Here is a 22,450-nt window from a genome sequence, read left to right on the forward strand (position 1 = left end):
TTTAACTAATAAAGTTGTTTTGTGGACACACTGTCCAAATATCATACCTACTAATGTTTCTTTCCTCCACCAATGTTCCAAAGACCCCCTTCAATCCAACCCCCTCTGTGAAAAATATAAACGAGAGCATGCGCCCAGAAGGGCGGAAGGGTGTGATGATGTGTGTTGTGTTCCAGGGTTCCGGGCGGTGCTCTCGAGAGCACCACTCGCATTCGGTGCTCTCGAGCCTCTGTGTATGGACCGGATAGGGATAGCTCCTCCTTTGTGCTCTGCTTCTGTGTGTGCTGCTGTGCTCTCTTCTATCTGTCTCTCTATCTCTGACTCTGTCTCTGTCATCTCTCCTCTGGTCTCTTCCCATCTCTCTTCTTCCGATCTCTCTCTCCAGAGCCCTTATGCTTCAGTCTCTGGAGCCCCACTTGCTCTCATTTCTGACTCTGACTCTGACCCTTACTTCTGACTCTGACCCTTACTTCTGACTCTGACTCTCACTTGTTTTGTGATTATTCTTTCCCCTGCTTCTGGCTCCAATGACTATATGATTCTTTTTCGCTTTGTGCTCTGCTTCTGTGTCTTCTTCCCCCACTTTTGTGTCTTCTCTCTGCTTTTGTGTCTTCTCTCTTGCTTCTGTGTCTTCTCCTTACTTCTCTTACAGTCTTGGTTTATATAGTAATCACATAAGGTGGCGACACGAAGATGGGTTGAACATTAACAAATCAACAAAGAAGGGTAAGACCACTCCTCCAGGAGATTAACAAAATCTCATCTAAGGAGATTACTCCAGACTACTAGGAGATCCATTTAATGGTGGGATCCCATCCAGGGTGTGTCACTTTCTTTTTTCCTCTGCTAGTAATCCACTTAAATAGTTATAGTAAATTTACTTCTAATATTTCTAGTAATGTCATTCTGCATGAGCACAGTAAAAGATATATCAAACTTAAAGTTTGGTTCTTCCTGAGGACATCTCTATATTTTCTAGACCATAGTCCTCAGGTCAGGTTAGTCTTCCTAGCCCCAGCAGGGTCGTAGTTTCGTCATTACCTTTGGATCATGACAGCATTTGTCTATGACCATGCTCTCAACTTATAGTTGAGTATTGTGGTGCTTTGGCCTGGCCCATTTTGATGCCAAAATAGCTCATAGCTTGCCCTGGGTCCATTCCATCCCTCATCGGGACCCTGCTTTTGGGGTACTAAGAACTAAGGGCAACTGAGTCGAGAAAGCAGATGTCCAGGAGTAAATATTATTGGAGTCAATCAACTCCCAAGTTACAAAGCATAATATTAACTGTCTTCCTGTGTCCATACAGAAAGAACATTGCTTTAAGTAAACTAAGTTCCCTGCAGCAAGGCTGAAAGGACAAACCCAATGTTATCCTACAACCTCCATACTCCCCAAGTAAGCGCAGTTAAATAGACCAACTCTCCAGTTCCTTTGTTTTTTGCCATTTGTTACTTCTAAAAGTTGAGGGATTTTTGTTTGTTTAATTGGTTTTTGGTTTGGGGACCAAACCCAGTGGAGCTCAGAGATTACTCCTGTCTCTGCACACAGAATCACTGAAGGACCATATAAGCGATGCCAGGGATCTAAACCAAATCAACCACATGCAACACAAGCACCCTATCTACTGTACTAGGTCTCTGGCACCTACAAGTTGAGTTTTAAGGATGCAGTTTCTCTTGTTTCCCCAGTTAAATAATGGGCCATCACTCTCCAACTCCCTTCTCACACCTTACTTTCTTTCACTCATATCAAAGCTAGTGGACATATTAAACTCATTTATTAGACAACAAATGCTGAGTGATTTTATAGATCTAATTCATTCACATAGCTTTCAAATGACATTTCTAGAGCAACAGAGCAAGATGATTAAAAATATATAAGGAATGAAAAATGAAAGAGTAACCAAACACCATTTGGAAAGAGAACAAGCAGACGCAGCAATATGCAAGTTAGAGACAAAGACACAGTGACCAGTACACCAACACAACCCAAGCATGATGCCCCTAAACAACACAGCCAACACACAGGAAAGCAACATCTGACAATCTAAAGGGCAAATGGAAAGACCCAGAATGATGGAACTTTCCCTTCTGAAAGAAGTAGTCTGAGGAAACAGATTTAAATCAGTAGAGTCATAACTTGGCCCACAAGATTAAGCTAAATATATGTTTGAAACCATCCTCTCTCTCTCTGAACAAAATTCATTGCTTTTTTTTCCAAGTACAGGGAAATATCTATAAAATATTGTGTACAAGGTTTATGAGAGTTGCAACAAATTTCAAGGCATCATCATCAGACAGAAAACATTCCCCAATGAGACAAATACAATGTTATCTGCTTCTCCTCAACTTCTGGGGATATACAAATTAAACTGCAAGGAAACAGCATTTTTCACTTAAACTGCAAAAAAGAAAAACAGAAACATAGGATGTTAGTGAAAAAATATTCCAGACCCCAGGTAGGAATGTAAATTGACATAATGTGTAAATCAACTCTCAAAATTTAAGACATTCATTTCCCCTCTTTGCCTGCCAGCCCATGCCTTGGAAATGTTCCTAGGCTTCACTTAACAAAAGGGCAAACAGAAGAGGCATTTTCATCGCAGTATTCATTATTATAGAAAAGATACAAAACCTTAATACCCAATAACATAGGAATGATTCATATATTTACTTAAGGAGGAGTTAAGTCAATGTCACTAATATGGAACAGCTCCAAGATGGGAAATAATGCTTGCAGTCACAATCTTTGGATTTATTTTTTATGATGGGGGTATTCATGTTCTAGAAAGATAACAAGAATTTTAGAACAATAATTGCTTCTGGGAAAAAAGTGATGAGAAACAGAAGCTGTGTTTTCTCTAAATATCTTTTATAATGTATCTGCATTTTACCTATTCATGTATTTCATTCAAATAATAAATTGGCAAAAAAGCCTCTAGCCACTCTAGTATTCATTGAAAATATAGCATCTAGGTAAATGAATACCCCCACCCCCAGGATAGACTAAGAAAATGCATAAATTCCAAATTCCTCCGCACATTCCCTTAAAATTCCTTTATTGATGAATTATATAGACAGAGCCAACATGTCTATGCAGTTAAACCAACAAACACGTCCAGCAAGGTTTTCAAGAGGTTCATTACGTGATGGGTCATGTAAAAATGTTCACTCAAAACCTGCAGCAAGACCAGTACAAGCAAGTGAACACCGCTTCCATCCAAATGTATTCCATAAATGCTGGCTATCTCTCCGATCTTTCCTCACTACTCCTTGAAGACACACCAAGCACATTTTGGCCCTGCCTCAGGACCTTCACATATGCTACTCCTGTTTCCCGTGATGTTCCCACCTCTACTACTACAGCTTCTCTACCCACAGGAGTTACCTGACTTATTCTCTCAATTCACTCAGGCTCCTGGCCAACAGTGAATAAGGTCTTATTCACTAAGACCTTCCTTGACTAGCATATATATATGTACATATATATATGTATATATATATATACATATCCCTATCTTCCAGTCCCTTTGAATTGCCTTATTATTGACCTTTTCTAACACTTCTCACTGCTTGATATGATTTTCTCAGCTAGCTTGTTTGCTTCCCACTCTGGAAGTGCCAAGACAGCAAGGTTCACTGCTATAAACACAGTAAATGTTTTCCACAAAAATAAAATTTGCGTACTGCAAATCTGTAACCAAGTTTTATGTTGTGACCTCACTCCTCATGGAAGTGTGTTTTTGCAAACTGCAGCTTTTTTCCTCAACTGGATGCCCCACCAGTGATCAATGACATCTCCAAAGCAGGGTAGATCTGGCTGGCGAGAGAGAAGACTCAAGAAGAAAGACCATGAACTGTGACATAGTCTTTTGTCCAGATTCATCAGGTTAACATGTTATTCTTTCAGAATTTGTACTAATTTCTGTGTTCACATAAACAGTCATCAGAGCAAACATCTTTTCAAACAATACAGAAAATAAGAACCCAGCAGCACAGAAATTTGCCCAGGTTTCAGGGCAGGCTAAAAGAAGTTAGCAACCTTAGCTTAGGGGACAGGCAATGATTCCTCGTGGTGCAACAGGGGTGAGTCAGATCTAAGTCCTGGGAGTGAAAAACTCAACTATCTGTCCCCTGGATGGACACCTTGTACTCCTCCCCCATCCAACCGTCCCTCTCTCCATTGGCCTCATCAGAGAAAGGAAATTCACTTGGGCAGGAAGAAATCTCTCTTCTGAGCATTTTTGCAGGAAGTTTCTCGGGGAGGGAAGGCTCCACATGAGTTCTTATAGGAGTCTGCTAGGCACTGAGCACAAGCCACCTGCCCCTGTGATCTCGCCACCTCTGGCTCACAGAGGAGATTGTGCTGGTCCTAAGGTAAATGCACCACTGCTTTGCTCTTGAGGTTCTTAACCTACTAAATAGAGAACTTGACTGAGTCCCATTATGTCCAGATGGTTCGGGGGGAGGAGGGAACATTATATGCTGTCTGAGAAGGACTACCCAGCTTGGTATAGCTTCTAGGTCCCAACTGTAGGAAAGAAACTGCAGGCCTCCTGCAGGCACCCAGAACTCATTTTCTAAAACAAGCTGCCCTGGTATGTGGATTGTTTGGAGTGAAGGTCAGTTAAGATTCTGTGGGTCTTGGCCACCATCTAGAGCGCACGTCCTTCTCTTCCAGAAGAGAGCATAACATGACACTCGCCGTAACCATGCCAGCAGACCCTGTGCCAGGCTGTTTCACTTGGGGTGCCCCAGAGGGGGTGGGTGAGATCCCCTCCCCGCCCCAAGAGACCCAGTCCCTGCAGCCAAAAACCTCCAGAACTCAACCACCGTCATGCTCATGGCCGCTCTCTACACAGTTGGGCACAGCATCACCCACGAGTGAATCTATTCTGGGACCGCGCGGCCGTGAATGCTTCAAACCACACACCCTACCCATACTCCAAGATTACCACACCACGTTTGATAGGGTTCAAAGTAGGAAGCAACCAATATTAGAGGGAAGTATACACTTTTTTACAGCTATATATAAAAAGCACACAAAGCTCAACTGTTAACAACATGTAAGCGATCTCTTGTAGAAGGGCTTAATGGCCCCTGGGTGAAATACAGCAATCTCCACACTTTTTCCTCTAAAGATACTTTCTTTACATTTTCAGTGGTTTTTTCATAACAAACAATACAAATATATTATTTCGATTCTGCATTGGGCCTAGGATTGGGGTTCGGGATGGAAACATCCAAAATATGGTGGTGAGAAGATGCAACGGTGGTGGGATTGGTGCTTGAATATTAGATGTAATGAAATATTGTGAACTACTTTTTAAAATAAGTAGTTTGATATATATGTATATATATATATATATATATATATAAAGACTTTGTGGGTCTTAAGAGTAACTCCACCACTTCCTTAACTAGAGAAATGATGATTGTAGGCTTTGCTTAGATTGAAATCATCTCCAGAGATCACCTACCTATGTTGAAACCTATGAAATCTACCTATGATGAAACCTATGAGGAACCTACCTATGTTGCAGGACAAATATCTAAATCCAGAGCATGTGTGGGCTGGGGAAAGAGCTCAGAGGGCTGGAGTGCATGTTGGCCTGCTGGAGCCCAAGTTCTAGCATTGTGAGAAACTGGCTCAGGACAGACCACAGGAATCTATTTAGCTTTCTTAAGACTCTTTTTACAGGAGCCCGCATTCTAGAATAACTTGTCTATCTGTCCCTGAGCAAGGAATTTGGATACAGGCACCCTGGGTCGCAAGAAGGGTGGTGGTCAGACCAGATAACCAGACCCATATCACACAACCCATATCACAAGACCCAGGACTGCCCCCAGAACTGGGACATTCCTGAATATTGATGCGAATACTGATCTCTAAAGCCATAGGCTATAGAGTGAAGTCCTTTTAAATGGATTGGTTAAGAAAGTTTGTAATATTACAAATCTATTGGCTATGAAATGCGCGGGCTCTGCTGTAATGGCCGGGGAAGGCCTGTATAAGATCGCCTTTGGGGAAGCTCGGGGTCTTTGCCCAACCTGCTGGACCTGCGTGTCCGAGTAGGCAGCTGGACCCTGGCTAGCCAGTCTTACAATAAACCCTGCTTGCTGTTTGCAGTCTCTGGAGTCTCTTTGTTGGTAAGGGAGATCTCAATCCGCATCCTAAGAGCATCACATCAGCTCCCGGAGGCATTAAGGAGTGGGGTAACCCCGCAACCACTGGGCTTGAGCAGTCATGTGACACCGGGCCTGAGCACTGAACCATCAAGTCTGCAAAGCTGAGTTCAGCATCATCTAATGAGCTCCCCCTAAAAATGAAATAAAATTAAATTTAAAGAAATATAGATATAGATGACCTAGTTTGGATCATGAGAAGCTACCCTCTTTCCATATTGCTTCAGGCCCATCGTATTCCTTAGTTCAGAAACCCTTGGTTTATCCCATATATTCCAGGATGCTGGCCTATTAATTCTCCATGCATATACAGTTAACTTTGTTCTTTTTCTCTTGCTAATCTGTCTAGAGTTATCTTTGATTGCTCCACCAACCCAGGAAGAATTTGGAAGGGTTAGGGGGAATATTAGGGTAGATCTCACACTATTGAAAAACAGCAACAATGAAAGGAGGTATGCCACAGCCCTCCCTCGCCTCCCCCGCTCTCTCCTCCCCCCAAAAGGGTTTTTCCAGGGCTCAGTCAGGAAGTTCATTTTATAGCCTAACCTGATCCAGCTTCAAATCAATATAAGATTTAAATTCCTCTTGCTTTCATTGGAAAAGGAAAAGAATCCCCAAAGATTCTTCTTTTTATTTACCTTAGAATAGTTAGTCATATCCTCCCTGTACCCCCATTTTCTCTGCTCTCAAATAAATGAGCTCTCTTCTTCAAGTCTCTGGCAAACATCCCATAGATTTCATTTCCCCCTGGATCTTGAAAAACTGCAAGTTTAAATAGGAAATAAAAAGTTATGGCTTTGCGGTTCTACTCCTCGAATATTTCAACATGCTGCATTATTATCCTGTTTCACTTGTAGTTTAAACAGCGCAGAGAAGGAGAAAACGACTGCTACTTGGAGCATCTGTTGCCACTGACCCCGGGTTACCTCTGCAGTGTATGCTTACACCACTTACCTCTGATTATTAAGTGCTCCGGTGACATTAGTACAAGAAGGGGCAGGGACAGTGTCAACCTAATGAGGCGGCAGATTGTATCTGATGATCTCCATCTGAAAATCTGAACAGCCTGGGCTGTGTGCTAATCAAGTCACCTGAGGCTCTTCACCCAGGGACAACAGCCGCTTTTGTCTACACCTGAGAGGAAACTGAGCTGCCTCTCTTTCTAGTGCTAATAAGTTTCCTGGAGTAGCACAGTTCCCTGGGTAAGCTGCACTCTCCCTTTCTAGCTCCGGCTTCCAAAACATGGGGCTGGAGGAGCCTAAATGTCTTCCCTTCCCTCCAGAGCTGAACCTGAACTCCTTTCCATCCAGGTTGACATTGGATCCTGCCCCAGCCAACCCTGTCCTAGAATAAAATAGGCAACTCAGTAAGCTCTGAAGTTAATAGGCTTCTATCGCTGCAGTAAACCTGGTTTTCCTCACTTCTGAACATAATGCAGAGACTGACTGAGATTGTTCCTGATACTGGATTCCTGAGATCAATCCTTGCCATAGAACAAGGATTCTATGTATGTTTGCTGCAGAAATTCATAAGAGTGTTATGTGAATTCACACTGGGTTCCTAAATTTTTGATAACTGATCCAAACAAGGAATATATAGGTTTTGTGGATGAATAGAGAAAAGAGAATGTTACTTTGGAAGCCAAATACCGCTAGTGCTTTTCAGGGACCATGCTCAGGTATTACTCCTGGTTCTTCACTCATAGGTCACTCCTGATGAGGTTTGGGAGACTGATCCCAGGTCAGCCACGAACAAGGCAAGCACCTTCTCTACTGGACTGCAAGCACTTACAAAATACCAACAAACAGTAAGTCAGCATTCCTTTCTTTATACTTGCTAAGTGGAAAGATCTGGTGGGTGTGACATAGGCGGGCAGGTAGATAGAGAAGGCCCCCTCCCACAAGGCAATGGCAATAAATTTCCTGGGAAATAATGAGATCAATAGCTCTGAAGTTGCAAAAAGCCAATTTTGCAGAAAACAGAAACTAAAGCCTGATAAGACCTGGCTAGCAACAGCAATAGACCCAGAGAGGGCTGGACCCCCACCCTCTGACCAAAGCTCTAGCAGAAACAAAAGGCCAGGAAAGGAATTTCAAAGAAGACCATCAACCACTACCAACCCTACCTGCCTTGGCAACCTCCCTCGTAATGAATTTTTACCTAGATAGAAACCCCACTTGGGAGCAGGTTTGGAAAAATCCTATAAAAGCCACCTTAAACAAAGAAAGGGCTGTCTGAACCCATGTGCTGCTTGCGCCCACGAGGCTGAGAACATGTGGCACCTGAGCACATGTGTCACCCACCTCTCCCCTCTTGAGATGTGGACTTTCCTGTTTTCATGTCTAATGCTGGGATGTGTTGGGGCTCTCTTTGCCCTTGGAGATGCCTGGGTTCTCTCTAGACATTATTCTCTCTCTCTACAACTTTTTCTCCCTCCTCCCCTTCAACAACCTCCAGATAAAACCTACCTTACCTCACTGCTGGTCTACTCCTGAAATTGTTTTCTGTGAGGCGAGACAAGAACCCAGTAACCCTGGGTCCCGAGTGGCAGAGGTGGAAGGGAAGAAAATGACCATCTTTCTCCTCCCCACTTCACAAAAGGCACCCTGGGGGCCTACTGACATCAGGTATACATGGATTTTTTTCCAAGTACACCTACTGGTGTGTCAAGGATCAAGATTGGTGCATCCTTCAAAACCAACATGGACACTCAAGGAATCTCTCATTGAATGCCTGGCTAGGCCTGGAATGATACTCCATGTTCTCAATGGGAGATCATGTTCACAGGTAAATTGACGCTTGACCTCAAAATGCAGCCAGTGATTAGAAGTGCCTGCTTTGCAGTGTGGCACTAAGAGTTGGGTCTGTTACCATCCACATGTGCTGTGAGTGGCTTTAGAGACTATGTTCTGGGAACTCTGTGCTATGACAGACTGTACGATCTCTGGAACACAGCCGAGTGTCATAGATCAATGCAACTAGTGTCTGACCTGGCAAGTCTCACTTAGAGGTGTGTGAATAGCAGGGCGAAAAGTGCAACCCCCAGCAGCACATGTGTGAAGACCTCATCAACGCTCAGTGAACACAAAAGAATGAACACCAGCACCACCACTGAATTTGACCACTGAGGAACATCATAGCCAAGTGTCAGGCACCAGACCATCACAAAGGCAACAGCAACAAAGGGAAGGGAAACAGGAAAGAAGCATTCACTTTTTCTCTTAGCAAGTGGCCAGAATCCACTTGCTAATGATGTGCAACTAATTCTAGATATTGTTTTTCTCCCTAGATGCAGATTCACCAATGATAAGACACCAAGTCTACACATTTAAATAAGAGTACAGAAAGTGGCAGAGAGAATATAATGGATTGACCAAAAAAAGAAAGAAAGAAACTCATTTCATTTAATAATTTCATCACATATACTCTCTCAAGCCATGGAAAAGGAAATCATGCTAAATTGTCCTAGTTTCCCAGAGTATAAATCAGCCATCCAACTTTTGGACTCTAAAAAAAGTGAACACCAAGGATATGAGCTAGGTTAAGGTGACACAGATACAGTTTCAGGTTGTCATTGCACGGGAGAGTCCTTGCTTAATGTGCCAAACACTCCTCAGAAAGACAAACTCAAGTATCCTTTTGATTCAGCAATCCTATTTCCAGTCTGCAGCAGTAAAATAGAATCTATTTGAAAGTACAAAGATACCAAAAATACTTATTTTTGGTAGCATGTATGAATATTGTTTGTGAAAGAAAAATGGAAAAAACTAAACATCCATTAATAGAAGGCTGATTAAACAAAGCATGCCATATTTCAAAACTGATTATGATTATTTCACTCTTGCATCACAAAAACTTCTTGAAAATCTCCTAAATCAAGCTTGGTTTCTGGTACTCAAAGTACATCACCAAAAAGGTATACAAAATATATAAAATCACTAAGAACTGTAGTGTTTTTGAATAGTTAGTGGGAAACTCTAAAATGGCTGCATTTTACAAATATAGGCATAATAAACCTTGGAGGTGTATTCCAGGCTCTGTGCTCAAGGATCACTCCTGGCAGTACCCAGGGGATGCAGTACTGGGTATTGAATCCAGTTGGCCAGAGGCAAGGCAAGCTCTATGTCCACTGTGCCATCTCTGGTCCAGCAGTTTGTGTCTCTGGCACCTGTTGGCCATTTCCTTTTCTTCTTTTTAAAAATGATTGGAGCTTGGCAAGCTACCCATGGTGTGTTCGATATGCCAAAAACAGTAACAACAAGTCTCACGATGGAGATGTTACTGGTGCCCACTAGAGCAAATCGATGAGCAACGGGATGACAGTGATACAGTGACAGCATAATAAAAGTTATAAGACATATATTTTTACATATTGATAAATGCCAGATTTGATCTTAACAGATCCCTGGAAAAGCTCAGACGCCTGGGGGAGGGGGGCTTATTTCATTGAATAATGCCATAACATATAATCTCTCACTTGACTTGCAAGTGACAAGCAACTGGAACAGTTTCAAACAAGGCCAGTATGAACTCTGGAACACACATAACTGGATTCAATTCTTACTTTGCTCTATACACTAACTGCATGATCTTAATGATTTACTTATCATTCTTTGCCTCATGAAACTACCACAAGCATTCTGAGAAAAGAAATAAACATCCAGAACTCTTTCCAAGATGCCTCCATAGATGCTAAATTAAATGTTTTCTAACCCTATGCCTTACGCTACCTTGAGATTCGAGCATTAAGCCGCACAAGGTCACACTCTACTAACTTAAACCAAAGTGCATTCTCTGAAAACATTTAAATAGAAAGTATTGTTGGAAGATTAAAGGATGCTGAATTGTCCTCCTCTCCTCCCTCTTAGGCCAAACATAAAGCAAAAATCAATCACTGCTTTTTCATTCAGCAGCTACATCTTTGTAGTTCATGATATTAGTCTCTCAGCACAAAAGCTGATTTAAATTTTTTTTTAATCAAGCAACTATTAACTCATTCTCAACTATATGCTGAAATTTGCACGTTTTCACAAAAGAATCCTTTTTTTTTCCACAAAGGCTTTAAGTCAGCAAGACCAAGTTTTGGTTTTGCTTCTTTTTTTTTTTCCTTTTTGAATCACACCTGGCGATGCACAGGGGTTACTCCTGGCTCTGCACTCAGGAATTACTCCTGGCGGTGCTTAGGGGACCATATGAGATGCTGGGAATTGAACCTGGGTCGGTTGCGTGCAAGACAAACTCCTCACCCGCTGTGCTACTGCTCCAGCCCCTGGTTTTGTTTCTTTGAGTTTTGGGTCACACCTGGTGATGCTCAGGGAATACTCCTGGATCTGCACTCAGTAATTACTCCTGCAGTGTTAGGTGACCATATGGGGTGCTGGGGTATGTACTCAGATTATCAACATGCAGGGCAATCTCTTCAGCCTTTTTCTTTTTTTCTTTTTTTTTTTTTTCAGAATCTGAAGGAGCCCCACTCCTCTGCATGTCTGCATGTGCCAATGCCCCGCACCACAGCCCTTCCTCACAATGCTCCCTCTTGGCCCTTCTCACACAGCTCTCTCCTGGACAGCCAGTCTCCATCCACAGGCTTCACAGAACACCCCAGCATCCAGCGCAATCAAACCCTCCCGTCAGATACCTACCAGCTGCAATCAAGAAAAATCAGACCCAGTGACATCAAAGGAACTGGTTGATGAATGCACTGCCATCTGGGAAAATGAAGCCCCAGGGCCTCATGGAGCCCCCACTTCTCGGAGGGCTGGAGTGGTCTTCTGCCTGCAAGACCTTCCTAAGGCACGTTCATTCTTTCATTCTATCATTCAGGTGAGAGGAGTTCATTGCAGACTGAAAGTAAGATGTCTGGAAAAATATCACTGTCTACACCATGTTTTATCAAATACTGTCAGGAATTCTGAATGCTCACAGGTAAGTAAAGGGATCTTCTGAAGCAATGCTCTAAGTATTCTTACATGCAAACAAGAACATTGGAATCAATATATTGGTGTCCTGGTAGCTCGCCGTGATCTTATAGTGGTTAGTACTCTGCACTGTAGAATCAATATATTCTCCTTCTTGCTCAGATTTCTTCAGAACTAGTAAGTTTAAAAAACAAACAAACAAACTAGGAAGTTCAGAACCAGATAAAAAAATCTTAGTGAAACTGATTTACTCGTCTAGTCGAGAAACACACATGGAATCCCAATCACATGTTCAAAACCAAGGTAAATGCTGACAGTTCTGAACGTAAGGCTCAGAAGGTCAGTTCAGAAAGTTGGCTTTCTACAATGGCACAGACACTGAGTGAACAAGTGGACAGATGTATATAGGGGTTACTTTGACAGTTGGGAGAGAAGGCAACCTGGGGATGCAGGGAGGGAATGGTAAGCGGGGATGAATAAGATAAGACTAAGTAAAGTGTGCCCTAAAAGTGATTTTTAAATATCAGCTCTAGTTCTTGCTAAATTGTCTCTGTCACTTGATTTCTTATACTTGCAATTCCTTTGTAATAATTCTTGAAACTTTTGTTGAAATAGAGTGGGAAAAAGTTTATTCGTTAAGATGGATATGTAAACATAGGCAAAAATACCTCATGAAATACTATCCCTTTAATCTGAATGACATTTACAACATACAGTTCACATTGGCACACTGGAGAAAATCTGGAGAAACTGTAAGTAACCTGTTTAAAAGAATAGATTCTTGACACGAATATATTCCACAATTGCAAAATAATTGGGAGGTTTATGAGCATTAAGGTGTTCTCTTATAAATTTAACCCACTCCTTAAAAAAATTTCTATTTTAGGCACCTTGCTTAATGATAGTGTAATGGTAGGGTTTCATGTATAACCTTGCAACACCAACATCCACTATTAGAAAGTGCACTTCCCTCTACCATTGTCCCAGTTAAACTGACATATTCTTAAGCTTGCCCCTGAAGGCCAGCCTGAGATCTTGATCTGGTAACTCTGGGCCAATGATCAACCATACAGATTCACTGTTTGGGCTCCAGGTGGATCCTGGCACACATCCAGGTTAGGCTAATGCAAAGCCAAAGCATTCCTTTGCCTCCTCATACCAGACCCACCCCCCATATACCGTGAGAGAATGGGGTTGCTGGCATAACTTCAAGTTCTATCATAGATTCAAATCTATCCCTAAGCAAACCTGCTTTCATTTCTGAGGAGCACTTTCTTTCGATCTGAACTGCAGGGGCAGTAAAACAATTTTACATTTATGTGGCATTCCTAGCCCCAAAGGAATCATTTCCTATACCCACAGATACTGAAAAGAAATAATGGATTTGGTGGTTTTCAGTCTGTGTGTGTGTGTCTGAAAAAAAAAAATCAGCAGCCCATGTAATAGAAATATGATGAATTTGAGGCTTAACAACAACTACTCTAATAAAGCACATCTTATGCCAAGTTCTTATTTAGGCATAACTATTTCATAAACCTATGGTGAAAACAGTAACATTCAACTTCCAAGTCGGAATCAGCAAGGGAAGTAGGTTGTACCTTCAGGAAAGAGCTGTTGGGGTCTCAGGGGTCCCATTCTCAAGCGCCCTGTTGCCCAGCTGTTCTCCCACTTGCAGCTTCCATGTTCACATATCAGAATCTGCTCTCCCCTCCCCCCTCCTTACTCTTGCCCCTCAATATACCATACGCCCTAGAGAGCAGACAGGGCTTTTGTTCATTACATTCTCCCAGAAACTGCTCCAAGTAAACAATAGTCAATCAATATTTCTTGAAGGAAGAATGTGATTTCTTTTTACTTTCTCAGCTCCTTCACATCCCACTCATGTATTTTGACATTGAAACCAAGGCACAAAGGGATAGCAAAAAAATGTTTGCCAATCTCCTCTTATCCCTTCCTCTATGGGGGTGCAGCATGCTGGGAGGGTGAGGAGAAAAACCAAAGAAACAAAACAAACAAACAACAACAACAATAGAAAAAAAAAGCCCACAAACTGATGGAACACACATCTGAAGAAGTTTTGTCGAATCCTGCAGTAAGATTTCTGTAGCCATAATTTGCAGATGAACAGTTGAATGTATTTTCATTAGTGATTCTGACACTTTTCAAACTGCCTACTCGGCATAGTTCCCAAAAGTGCTCTGAGTTTCTTGAAGGGAAGAGATATTCCTAGTTGTGACCTTGAGATGAAACAGATTTATCCTATGTACATTACCTTCTAGCATCTTAAATTTAAAAAAAGGGTGGGGAGTGGTAGTAAGATCGGTCATTAGCACTGATACTTTCATGAATGAACCCTGTTATCTTGATCACACAGACCCAGTTTACCACAGCAAATTTGCACTTCAGAATCTTTGCAAAATAGATTCACCTTCCTAAATATAAGTCTGTAATGCCATCTGGTTTTTTCTTTGTTTTGGTCTTTGTTTGGGTGGAGAGGGGTGCTGTTTTTATTTGGGGGGCTTGTTACTGGGCTATAGCCAATACTGCTTAGAAGTTACTCCCAGTTCTGTGCTTGTGGGTCACTCCCAGCAGGCGTTCAGGTGACCATGTGATATTGGGGATTAAATTTGGTTCTCCTCATGCAAAGAGTGTGTCCCAGCCATTTAAGCTATGTTTCCAGCTTTTGTTTTCTCTGTAAGACTAAATGTTTTAAAAGGACCAGGAAGAGGCTAGTCAGCTGGGGCACATTCTTTGCATAAGGAGGTCCAAGTTCAATTCCTAGGTCCACATTTTCTTTGAGCACCACTGCAATTCACCTCCAAGCACACTTCCAGGTTAAAGAGTAGCCTCTGAGCACCAACCATAGCCACCCAATCCACAAAAAATAAATAAATAGAATAAAGATGAAGCAACCCACATGTGCATAGGAATGAGACGATGAATGACAGGAAATATAGAACCTAGTAAATAAAATCACAGAGGATAATTAACCACAAAGTACACTAATCCTTAATGAGATTGATTCTGTCACTCTGTGGAAAAACATCTTAAGAATCAGCACAGAACAGAAACATCAGTCAGCCCGCAGGAGCTAGAGTTTAGAACAGATGATAATTCCAAGTCCCGATATTCTGTCTTGATGTCTGCTACCAGGCTGTCCTACTAAACTGCCTGCCAAGGAGCTGTGAATCAGAACCCTGGTGATGCTTTCAACGGGCTGCTGGGAGCAGAAGGCTAATGTAAGGGCCAGGACCAAGTCAGTTAGCAAGCTGAACAGCCATAGGAAGGAAAGCAGTTGCCCTCCATCTTCAGCAATCACTCTCCTCACTGGATAGGTTTGAGAGAGTTGGGAAGTGTCTCCTCTTGGAGTGTAGTGACCAGAGAGCTCACTCCCATCTGTGGGAGAGGCTGCCAACACATGAGATTTTGTCCGGCATTCATTGGAGCTGCCATGGACAGAATATTGGCACCTGGGAGAGACACACGCAATCATGTCCTATTTGTTCATAACTGATGGACTTTCTAAGTGTCCTTCCCTTTGCACAGATGGGAATCAAACCATGGCTCATGGAAGGTGAGTCCATGTACACATTAACCATTTATTTGGGCAGACTGGGATCCATCTAGAATCATTTCGACTTGTGCAGTGAATCTGACTCAGCTCTTAAAGAAGATGAGTTTGCAAGAATTTAAGAAGATGCATTCCATCTTATATGGTTGTTTTTCTTTTGATGCAGTGAACTGAATTCTTGTCAGCTGTTTGCCAGCTGTTTTTTGTTTTGGGTTTTTTTTTTTTTTTTTTTTTTGCTTTTTGGGTCACATCCAGCAATGCTCAGGGGTTGTTCCTGGCTCTGAACTCAGGAATTACTCCTGGCGATGCTTGGGGAATAATATGGGATGCTGGGAATTGAACTCAGGTCGGCCTCGTGCAAGGCAAACACTCTACCCACTATGCTATCGCTCCAGCCCCTGTCAGCTGTTTTTGATTCAATTCTGCACCACACAGTCCTGATGTGCCTGCGCTGCCCTGTCCAGCAGCGTAATTGTGAGGAAAAAACCATGATCACAGCTCTGTTCAGCCACTTTAGGTAACCCTGGGCACATTGAGAGGGAAAGGTTGCTCTTAGCCTCCCCACCTAGCAAAAAAAGAGACAAATATGTTTTTTAAGAGTGCTATGGACTCTAAGATTTTTTGTGTTCATGTTTTTTTATCCCCCCTTCCCCAGCTAAGTCTTCGAAAGAGCTATTTTCATCATTGATACTTTCTGAAGTCGGTTCATCCAGCTTTTAGATACTATCTTTCCCCAAAGTCTCTGTTGGCCAGATGTCCTTCGCCTCAAGCTGGAGAAATTTCTTCTGCTCTTCAAGTCACTGAATGCTGCTGACTCAGGACTCAGGAATTTCCAACTCACCCAGCTGCCTGAGGCCCTGACAATTCTCCCATCCTTTGATCCTGAGATTTAGGAAGGGAAGATGTAGCAGTGCCTCTTGTCTGCTTTCTTTAGGGACCTACAGTTGGGCAATTCCTAATTTTGGCTTATAAACTAGTTCTCCCAAGACCTGTCACCCTAGAGGATACAAGAACCAACATCACCTCCCCAAATGCTGCTTCTCTTTTTTAACCCTCTCTTTTTTCTTAATCTTCCTCATACCTTTCCTGTCTTCTTTCTCAATTGGTCCTGTCAGCAAAACTAAAGGGATAATTCATACCTACTGGTAACCCACAGGAAAATAAAATAAGAAATGGCTGCTTATCTCTGGTAAATGGAACCACACGTTTAGGACTAAAAGTAATCTGCAGTATATTCATGCTAACAATATAAGAAAGCTACACAATACAGGTCTATGGGATGAGGTGAATTCAGGATCACAAATTCAGATCAACAACTACCTTGAGGTAGAAACATTGAAGATACAGCTTTGTGTGGGAAAGGTCTTTTATAAATCATAGCTAGGGATGGGGCAAGAGAGGGAAACCACAGCACTCAAGTGGTATGCAAGCAGAGTAATCCCTGAGATTAATGAAACTCCAGATCACAACTGTTTAATATTCTTGCTATCGTGTGGTGAGGATTTGTAGTTCAATCAAACGATCTTCTCTACATCCACTTGTGAACATAATACTCACAACATCCATGCGATTAGCAAAAGCAGACTAGTCCAGGAGACTTGCCAATGGGAGGCAGAGTGTGGCGTTTCTAAACAAACGAACATGGAAAGGTATCATTATGACTGATGGTGTGGACTTTGTGGATAAAAGTCTTTTAAAAGCAGTAAGTTTTAGCAAGGGGCCATTCTTTAAGAGATCTTTAAGCTTAATAATCTTTTCTTCCTTTCATTTTTTCTTTCTTTCTTTCTTTCTTTCTTTCTTTCTTTCTTTCTTTCTTTCTTTCCTTTCTTTTTTTGCTTTTTGGGTCACACCCAGCAATGCTCAGGGGTTACTCCTGGCTCTGCACTCAAGAATTATTCCTGATGGTGCTCAGGGGACCATATGAAATGCTGGAAATCGAACCCAGGTTGGCCGTGTGCAAGGCAAACGCCCTCACCACTATACTATCACTCCAACCCCATTAATAGTCTTTTCTTGTCACAAACAAGGTGCAAGAAAGTTCCAGATTTTATGCCTCATCCTCTGTCCTCAGATCTAAAAGGATGTGTCTCATATGGAATGTGGCTAACTGGATGGGGTGTTTCAGTGGGGCAGGAACAAAGGAACACAGCTGAGTGGCCAGGAGCCTTTTCCCAGGCAACGCTACAACTCAGGGAACAAGACCCTCCTCCCTCTTGGTCAAGTAGGAACATTTGGTTTTTGAGCCAGCAAAACCAAACGTTTGAACTTTTGTTTCTGAGTATAGAATAGAATTTTCCAGATATTTAGCCCACATGACTTTTGTCCCTCCTTGATTAATCACTACCTGGATGTTTGCCTAAATAATGGAAGTGCCCAGGGATATGAGCCAAATGGCTCTATGTCCAAATGAAAACAGCTTGTTTGGTCCCTTTACCCCTTCAAAGGGCATTGAAGAGGGTGTTTTGTTTGGTTGGCTTTTTCTTGAACAATATGAATGCAAAGCAATCTGGAAAAATGCCATTTTGGGAGCAGGACTAGCGGACAAATTCAGGGAAGGGCACAAGCTCTGCCTTAACGAGAGCCTCTGGGTGAAGCAGAGCTCTTGGCTGTGCCCTGAGAAATTCCAAAGGAGAAAAAGGCACAGGCGGGTTGTAAACTGGCAGGAAGAAAGTTGCTGCTCAGATTCTGGCCCCACTGGCCTCTCCAGGGCACACGGGAGACAGGGAGCACTCACTGCATCTGAGCACAGGACGATGAATAGTACCCAGGCTCCCGGAAGAAAGGCGGGGGCCTAGGCTGGAGCAGAAGCCAGGGAGGAGTCACTGGTAAGCATCATCTTGACAGCCTTTCCTAACCTGGATGACAGCAGTACTTATAGATACTGATTTGGACCTTATTCATTCATTACTGATACTAGTAACAGAAACCGAAGGTAAATCCACCCCTAACAAATTGCTACTCTAGATGGAGACAAAAATTTGTTTTTCAAAAGTCCTTATTCCTAGAAGACAAAAAGATCCAGTACCTGACAGCTCACATCTGACTTCTAATAAGCCAGACACATCCCTATACACAAAAAGCACCCCAGAGACATCCTAAAGCATCTCCAGTAACAAGGGGACCCCTAATGCCTGTTACACTCCCTTGTAGCCTATATCCAGTCAGCCTCTGCTTCCTATCAGCTCATTGGTGCCACCTGCTTCAACTGAGGACCAGCCTCCTCTTATAATGGTCCCACTACCTAGTGGCCACTACTATTGGTGGCCTTGAACCCCTGGTCAACTTCCCAGGCATGCCCAAACTCAGTGCCACAGGCAGGCTATGTACCTTTATCTGTAAAGTCCTAGGTTGCTACCCAGACCCACTTGAACACAAGTGCCCAGACCCTGTTTCAGACTTCATGGAACACCAAACATAATGGAGAGACTTACTCACACTTACAGATAAACACAACAGCTTACTGTGAATTCCTAAATCAACAAAGCTTTGCAAGCTATCTGAAGACAATTTAATAGCAGCAATCCTATGGGTGTCTAGCAATCAGTGGGAAAGAACTTCAAGAATGACAAAGTATCAGACAATGTCTGAGAAAAGTCCAAACTCTGGTGGAAAGTATGGTGCTGGAATGGTTTTTTTGCATGAAAAACCTGTCATTGTCAATACTGTAAATCATGGTTTCTAAAATTATTTTAATGTTAAAAAAAAACCCATAGAGCTAAAGAATATAGTCACTGTCACTGTCACTGTTATCGTGTTGCTCATCAATTTGCTTGAGCAGGCACCAGTTACATCTCCATTGTGAGACTTGTTGTTACTGTTTTTGGCATATCGAATATGCCACAGGAAGCTTGCCAGGCTCTGCCGTGAAAGAATATAGTAGCTAAACTAAAAAATACAGCAGTGGAGCCAACAATAGAATGGGAAAAGGTGAAAATCAGTGAGTTCAACAAAAAACATAATGGATATATCCAAAAATACAGGCAGAAAGAGAAAACATTACTCTTGAAGCAAAGGAAGAAGCCTGTGCTTATAATGCTCTCCTTACAATCAGGACACTAGTTAAATCCTGGAGGTTGCCTCATGCACTGGCAATGGTCCTATCACCTCTCCTCTTTGAGCCTCCTCTGCTGTCTGTGCTGTGTGGTGCTGGGAGCTATTTCCAGCCACAACACAGCCAGGAGTCTGAAAGCACAACAAAGGAGCCTGAAGCAAGCACGAAAACTGAACAGCGTCCCCTGGGCAGGAAGTGGAACCCCTAGTGAGCACCACAACTGACAGGAGTGCAACTCCCAGCAAGCCCCACAGCCAAGTGAGCAAGCACTGTGCATGGATTGCATTGCACATCTCCTATGCACAATCCAATGTTGTGCATTGCACAACAAGCATTGCACAACCCCTAACTAAACCTGATGAACACCCAACTAAAATGTATGAGCACACAAGACAGGGACAGAGGTGTTAACCAATCATCACAGCAACATCAATCAAAAAAAGAAGGAGGGATAAAAAATATGAATGAAAAATAATAAAGAATATCATTAGTCTATAGGATAGCAGCAAGAGAAACAACATACAGATCACCAGGATTCCAGGTAAGGCAGTCAATGGGACAGGATTCTTCTCTGAAGAAATCATAGCTACAGTCTTCCCCTCAACCTGAAAAAGGATCTAGACACCCATAACCAAGAAGCTCCAAAATTCCAAACAAAATCAACCCAACCAGATGCACTCCGAGATACAAGGTAATTAAAAAGGAAAAATGTCAAAGATAAAAAGAATCCTAAAAGTAGGAAGAAAAAAAGAAAGACTCACATATAAGGAAAAGCTCAATACTATAGGCAGAGCTCCGGTTTCTATATAGTTCAGATGGAAGTGGCACAATACGTACTAGACACTAAACCGAAAAGACCTTGAGCTTAGAGTACTCTAGCCAGTACTCTACTCCACACTTGGCCATGGGGCTGCTCTACTAACACTCAGCGCTGAAGGGGAAATAAAGAGCTATATCAGAGAGTAGTTTACAGGTACGTCAACATTCAGCGGAACCACTAACAAATACTGAGGGTCTTTTATAAAAGGGGGGGAAAAACACTTGGAAGTAGTAATATACTTAAAACTGAAAACATGGAATTTTACTTTCAAGTTTACCAATTCTTTCCTTGTTAATTACGTTCTGTTAACCTCAGAGAATTTTGAATCTCAGGAAGTATAACGGTTTAAAGGTATACTTGACTCATTTTAGATAAATCTTAGTTTTATATTGATATTTAAAATCTCTGGACTGGAGCAATGACACAGTGGGTTGGGCCTTTGCCTTGCATGCGGCAGACCCGGGTTCGATTCCTCCATCCCTCTCGGAGAGCCCGGCAAGCTACCAAGAGTATTCCGCCCGCATGGCAGTGCCTGGCAAGCTCCGCGTGGCATATTCAGTATGCTAAAAACAGTAACAACAAGTTTCGCAATGGAGACGTTACTGGTGCCCGCTCGAGCAAATTGTTGGACAACAGTGCTACAGTGCTCTTAAAATCTTCACCTATTGTTAGCACATTTTTTTATTTCCCCATTGAATATGGCTTTAGTGGCTATTGGATATTATCGTGCTCCATTCACCATTTGGATGAAATCAGGGCTGGTCTATATTGATGTTTTTTTCTTTTGAGAATGGCTTGTTTTCTCCTAATTCTTTTGTTGAATAATTTGGAGTTGTATCCCAGCTATTTTATGTATTCTATTCTAAGTCTCTGGATTCCACTTCATCCCTGGGGGTGGAGGGGGAACAGAGTAGTTAGATATTACCTGATTTTCATTGGTGATATTTTAGAATATTCTCCTTTGAATATGTTTTTTATTGTCGCTTGATTCTATCTTTGCAGTAGATGTGTTATATCTTTTTCACAAAAGAAAAAGTCTTGAAGCAGCAACAAATGAACAGGAGAACAAAAGGACAGGGATCATATTAGTACGAAGAGTGCGGCAGAGTTGATGGTCTACCTCCTAGCCCTTCCCTCTTTCTTCTTCCTGCCCAGACACCCACACTTCACTAGCAGGTCCTGAGCAGACAGATACTCATCCAACCATCCATCCATTTCTATGAGCCTTGCTGCAGAAACTGAATTAGAAATAAGGAAGGCATGGATGAATTCTACAGTTTTTCTGCTTAGACGATGCAAAGACCCATTTTGAAAGCAGAATGAAGCTCACCACGAGGGCTGGAGAATAGCATAGGAGGTGAGGCACTTAGCTGTGCATGGAGCTGCTCTGGCCAAGGCCCTGGTTTCATCTCCAGCAGCAGACATAGTCCCTGAGACCTGCCTGAAGTGATCCCTGAGCACACAGACAGGAGTCAGCCCTGACTACTGCCAGATGTGGCCAAATATATTAAATAAAGTCCATCAAGATTCTCACCTTGCTGCCCATATCACAGAAAAAAATTCTGTGGTCCCAAAAGGCATTTGGCACTCCCCCTACTTCCTCAAAAGGAAATCTTCCCCACCCATACACACACTTGCTCTAAAACCATTGCAGTGCATTCCCATGGCTGAAAAGTTACCTCCAGTGAAAACAGAAGGAAAAAAAACCCACAAAACTTGTTACAATACCTCCGTAGGAAGAAGTTAACCTCATCCTTCCCAGAGAGATTTTCAGAGAGAGACAGTGAAATCTGGTTCCAGAGAAAACATACGGGGTAGGAAATACATAGAGGACAGTCAATGTATATTCCTCCAAGTCGTACCCCCAAGAAACATCGTAACATCATGTTTGCTATATTTTGT

At 42.4% G+C, this 22,450-nt stretch overlaps 1 protein-coding gene and 1 pseudogene across 9 annotated transcripts in view; both read right to left on the bottom strand.

The window, feature by feature from the left end:
• LYPD6B (LY6/PLAUR domain containing 6B) overlaps positions 1-22,450 on the bottom strand; it is a 232,070-nt gene that overhangs the window by 105,936 nt on the left and 103,684 nt on the right. The gene's annotated exons all lie outside the window — the stretch shown is intronic.
• Positions 7,526-7,645, bottom strand: LOC129400887 (small nucleolar RNA SNORA66; annotated as a pseudogene).

The sequence above is a fragment of the Sorex araneus genome, chromosome 1, assembly GCF_027595985.1.
Source record: "Sorex araneus isolate mSorAra2 chromosome 1, mSorAra2.pri, whole genome shotgun sequence".
Classification (NCBI taxonomy): Eukaryota; Metazoa; Chordata; class Mammalia; order Eulipotyphla; family Soricidae; genus Sorex; species Sorex araneus.